The sequence below is a fragment of the Helobdella robusta genome (genome assembly GCF_000326865.2).
Source record: "Helobdella robusta unplaced genomic scaffold HELROscaffold_34, whole genome shotgun sequence".
In the NCBI taxonomy this organism is placed as follows: Eukaryota; Metazoa; Annelida; class Clitellata; order Rhynchobdellida; family Glossiphoniidae; genus Helobdella; species Helobdella robusta.
The window spans coordinates 1,100,406-1,106,591 of record NW_008704659.1 but is presented as its reverse complement, the minus strand read 5'-3'; positions in this window follow the sequence as shown (position 1 = coordinate 1,106,591).

Sequence of the window (6,186 nt, the reverse complement as noted above, 5' to 3'; positions counted from 1 at the left end):
ATTCATTCATTCATTCACTCACTCACTCAATCATTCCTTTGTTTGTTTGTTTGTTTATTTATTTATCTTCTGGCATTGATACGTTTATTTATATTTTTATCTTTTTATATCCCACTCATGATTTTTCGATGTCTCATTCATTTTTATTCGTTTGTTCCTTCTTTCATTCATTCATTTGTTTATTTATTTATTCGTTTATCTACTCACTCACTCAGTCGTTCATTTATTCATTCATTCAATCTTGTCTATTTTTTTCATTCATTCATTCATTCATTCATTCATTCATTCATTTCTTTAATTTTGTTTTATTCGTTTGTCTTATTCGTTAATTCGTTAATTCATTCATTTATTCATTCATTCATTCATTTGTTCATTCAATCATTCGTTCGTTCGTTCATTTATTCATTCATTCGTTCGTTCGATCTTTCGTTCCTTCTTCCGTTCGTTCATTCATTTTTTTAAATTTGTCTACAATTTCAATTACAGTTTCATCATTCTTTTCATCGTCAACATTATATTTTCTTGCCGCTCGGTCAGTATCACTATCATCATCGCCATCATCATCGTCCTCATCTTCATCATCACTATCATCATCATCATCTTCATCGCCATCATCGTCGTCATCATCGTCATCTTCATCGTTGTCGTCATCTTTATCATCATCGTCATCATCATTATTACTGCTCATTACCACTACTACTTGCTGTCATCATTAACTTCAATAAGTACTGTTAAGTAGCACTGCGTGTATTATTAAGTATAATTAATTAGCTAGTAAGTAGTACATATTGTTTAAAATTTCATTTGTTTTTTTTTATCTCTCTTTCCTTTTCCTCCCAGCACTTTTCTTTCTTATCTTTAGCTGCTGCCACTGTAACTGCCACTACAACTACAACTACTACTACAAATACTACTACGTTTACTAGTACCTCAAATCTACTGCTGCTGCTACTACTACTAAATGATTTAATGAATGTAAAAGCAGTTTGACGATTGAAAATGTGTGGCTGAATGTTTGGATGGATGAATGAATGGATGAGTGAATGAATGAATGAATGAGTGAGTGAGTGAGTGAATGAAGGAATAAATGAACGAATGAACGAATATTCAAAAATAAGTAGTGTGAATGAATGAATGAATATATGAATATTTAAAAAAAGAGGCGTGTGTGTGTGTTTGTATGTGTGTTTGTGTGTGTGTGTGTGTGTGCGTGTGTGTACGTGTGCGTGAGTATTTTGCTGAGCGGAATAAAATTGAATGTGCTTGCATTACATTATTACACTCTGATGCCCTTATCTATTTGCTCTTAATGTTCTTTAATTTATTTTTCATTATTTTTTCCTTGAAAAAAAAATTCTATATCGTTTTACGCTATTTATCTATCTGCTTTCCACTTGCTTTCTCTCTCTCTCTCTCTCTCTCTCTCTCTCTTTCTCTGTCTCTCTATCTCTCTCTCTCTTTCTCTCTCTGTCTCTCTTTCTCTCTCTCTGTCTCTCTATCTCTCTCTCTCTCTCTCTGTGTCTCTCTCTCTCTCTCTCTCTATCTTTCTCTCTCTCTCTCTGTCTCTCTATCTCTCTCTCTCTTTCTCTCTCTGTCTCTCTATCTCTCTCTGTCTCTCTCTCTCTCTCTCTATCTCTCTATCTCTCTCTCTGTCTCTATCTCTCTCTCTCTCTAGTTTTCTTTCCTCTCTCTCCCCTCTCTCTCTCTCGCTCGCTCTCTCTCTAGTTTTGCTCTTTTTTCGTATGAACAATTTGATAAACAAGCGCACATATTAATAAACATACATAGATGAACATAATACAAATTAAAAACCAGACGAACCAACAAACAGACAAACAAACAAACAAACAAACAAACAAACAAACAATCATTATAAACAAACACAATTGTAACGATTCTGGTTATGCCTTTTACATTTTTGTTTAAATTAAAACATAGAATAAAAAAAAATTAAAACATCTTTGTATTTCCTCCTCGCTACACTGGTATGAATGAATTTTAATTTGATGAATAGTGCATGTGAAGTTGATGACGATGATGACGACGACGATGAAGATGATGACGATGATGGCCATGATTGTGGTGACGATTGTGATGATGATGATGATGATGATAACGATGATGAAGATGATTGTGAAAGTTACGATGCTGATGACGATTCTGATGTTAAATTTATTTGTGATGACGATGATGTCAAAATGTTGTATAATAGAAAAATATCATTGCTATTGTTGTTGTTATTATTATTATTATTATTTTTATTATTGTTATTATTATTGTTGTTTTATTATTATTATTATTATTATTATTATTATTATTATTATTATTATTGACAAACAGGGCTCAATGGAATACGTCAATATCGTATTTTCGTCTGAGGGCTATACACTGCTCTGTCCAGAGAGCAGTGAGTTTTTGTGATTGGTTGGTTGGCTGATTGACTGGTTAGATGGTTGGTTGGTTAGTTGGTTGGTTAGCTGGTTGGTTAGTTGTTTGGCTGGTTGTTGATTGGCTGATTGACTGGTTAGTTGCCTGGTTGATTGATGAATGAATGAGCGAATAAATAAATGAATGATAGAACGAATTAATTTATTTATTATTCATCGTTTCATCGATTGGTTATGAACGTATGAATTAACGAACGATGATGAATTAACGAATAAATGGTCGGGCGAGTGAATGAATGAACGAACGAACGAACAAACGAACTAAAGAATGAATAAATGAATGAAATTTCGTCAGGTTGTCCCACATGCAACCAGTTTGAACAGCTGGAACAAACGGTAAAACACCTACAATCCGTCATATTCTCTTTGACTGAAAAGGTTTAAATCTTTCGTTCTTATTGTTATTCTCATTATTCTAACTGACCGACCGACTGACCAACATTGATCGATTGATTAATTGATTGGTTAGTTGGTTGGTTGGTTGGTTGATTGATTGGTTGGTTGGTTGGTTGATTGATTGATTGGTTGGTTGGTTGATTGATTGATTGATTGATTGATTGATTGGTTGATTGATTGATTGATTGATTGATTGATTGATTGATTGATTGATTGATTGATTGATTGATTGATTGATTGATTGATTGATTGATTGATTGATTGATTGATTGATTGATTGATTGATTGATTGATTGATTGATTGATTGATTGATTGATTGATTGATTGATTGATTGATTGATTGATTGATTGATTGATTGATTGATTGATTGATTGATTGATCAACCAGCTTCAGTCAGTGGAATCTCGAATGGGCAGTTTAGAGTTATGTGATTGTAAGGAGAAGAGATGCGTAAGGAGTGGACTGACGTACAATCATGGAGAGGCTGTTGTTGCCAGTGATCCTGGTGACGATTGCGAAAAGTGTATCTGCAATGTATGTTGTTGTTGTTTGTTTGTTCGTTCGTTCGTTTGTTTGTTTGTTTGTTAACTCGTTTGTCCGTTCGTTTGTTCGTTGGTTCTTATTTTCGTTTTGTTATTTATTTAGTCATTCATTTGTTCCTTTATTTAGGCTGTCAATCTATCAATCGTTCATTCGTTCATTCATTCACTCATTCATTGGTTTTTTCTTTAATTTATCCATTTGTTCATCAATCCATCCATTTATTCGCTTTTTTATTTATCCATCTATCAATCCATTAATCCACACATTCATCCACTAATTCGTAAATTCAATCATTCATTAATTCGATTGTTCATCCATTTATCGCGTCATTCATTCATACATTCAATCATTCATTAATTTGTTTGTTCATCAATTCATCGCATCATTCATTCAATCATTCATACATTCAGTCAGTCATTCATTCATTTTTTATTGATCCGTAAAAACTGATTTCATTCATTTTTATCTCCAGAACGGAATGATTGAGTGTCGGGCGGAGATATGCCCTTCACCTTCGTGCAGTAACCCCGTCAATGTCAAAGGAAAATGTTGCCCAGTTTGCTACGGTCAGTGTTGTTGTTTGTGGTATTGTCGATATTGTTGTTGTTGATGTTGTTGCTGACGTTGTTGTTGTTGATGATGTTGATGATGTTGTTGTTGCGGTTGTTGATGTTGTTGTTGTTGATGTTGTTGTTGCTGTTGATGTTGATGATGTTGTCGATGTTGTTGTTGTTGTTGATGTTGTTGATGTTGTTGTTGTTGTTGCGGTTGTTGATGTTTTAATTTTGATTCATTGATGCTCTTATTAAATTTGTAACAAAAACATCAACATCACAATCATCATCTCATTACCATCATTACAAACATCATCACCACAATCACCATCACCACAATCATCATCAACAACGACAAAATCATCATCAACAACGTCACAGTCATCATCGTCGTCGTCGTCATAACATTAAGTTAAATGCTGTCACAAGCAGAACATTTATTAACAACATCAATGCATCAGTTGGTTGAAATTACAATAAATCAATCATTTCGAAATGCGTGTAATCTCTGGATGAATGAATGAAGGAGTGAGTGAACGAACGAACGAACGAACGAATAAACGAACGAACGAACGAACAAAGAAATGAATGCGTGTGTGCGTGCACATAAAAATTTTGCGTACACACGTGTACGTACATACACGTATATAAACAAATACTTATACAGAAACATACATATGTATTCAAAATCATAATCCTATACACATACACATATCCACACACACAAACAAACCACACACAAACAAACATGCAAACATACTTACACAAAATAAATTATTTATTAGATATTTCTCCGTACTAAATGTTATTAATAAGTCTGCGAATGCCCAGGACAACTTTGCATTATTACTGTTCGTGATATTAATATTGTTTTTGATGTTGTTGTTGATGTTGTTGACATTTTTGTTGTTGTTGATGTTGTTGGTGTTGATGTTGTGGTTGTTGTTGTTGATGAGTTGTTGTTGTTGATGATGTTGTTGACATTTTTGTTGTTGTTGATGTTGTTGGTGTTGATGTTGTGGTTGTTGTTGTTGATGAGTTGTTGTTGTTGATGATGTTGTTAATATTGATGTTGCTGTTGTTGATGTTGTTGTTGATGTTGTTGTTGATGTGTTGTTGTTGATGTTGTTGACAGTGTTGTTGTTGTTGTTGATGATGTTTGTGGGTTCAATCATTGATGACGTCATTGTTGATGTGATCATGATGTCATTTGTAATGCGATAGTGGGATCATGATGTCATTTGTAATGATATTTTCCGAGTTTGATGACACCGTTGATGTCGTTGCTGTGTAAGTTGATGTCATTTTTTTTAACAATTTATACAGTGACCTGGGCCTAGCGCTGAGTGTTCATTGTTGTGGTTTTTGTATCAGCTTTCATTGCTTTGTTCACTTGTTTGCCGTCTTTTATAATGTTATTATTAGTATTGTTATTGTTATTATCGTTACTGTTACTGTTATTATTATTGTTACTGTTGTTGTTATTATTGTTGTTACTGTTGTTGTTTTTGTTGTTATTGTTGTTCACATTGTCATCATTTAACTGACAAACTGTTGTTGTAGTGCCTTGTTCGTATGACATTAACCAGAATACCGTTATATATATATATGTCTGTGTGTGTGTGTGTGTGTGTGTGTGTGTGTGTGCGTATGTGTATGTGTGTGTGTGTCTGTGTGTGTGTGTGTGTGTGTGTGTGTGTGTGTGTGTGTGAAACAGAATGTCGATATTTATAACGATACTAATGTTCAATAAGGTCATTATATTATTGACTCCGTATTATTATTATTATTATTGCTAATATTTATATAGGTTTTGCTATTGATTGCCATCTCTACTATTATTATTATTATTATTGTTGTTGTTGTTGTTGTTGTTGTTGTTGTTGTTGTTGCTGTTGTTTGACTTGCATGTCAAGTTTATGATATTTTTACGATCGTCTAGTCCACGTGTAGTCCTATATAATGACAATAATAACAATAACAACAACAACAACAACAATAATAATAGAAATAATAATAGCAATAATAATAATAATAGCAATAATAGAAATCAAACCTTAGAAATCTTTCTTTTTATCATTTATAATATTGCTCCAAACCTCTGCATTTAATTCTTAAAATACTTTGAATTCCACATTTTAAATGGCTACTGACACACATACACGTACACATACATACGTACATGTGTACGAGACCCACTAACACACGTACACATACAAACATACACATACAAACGCACACAGA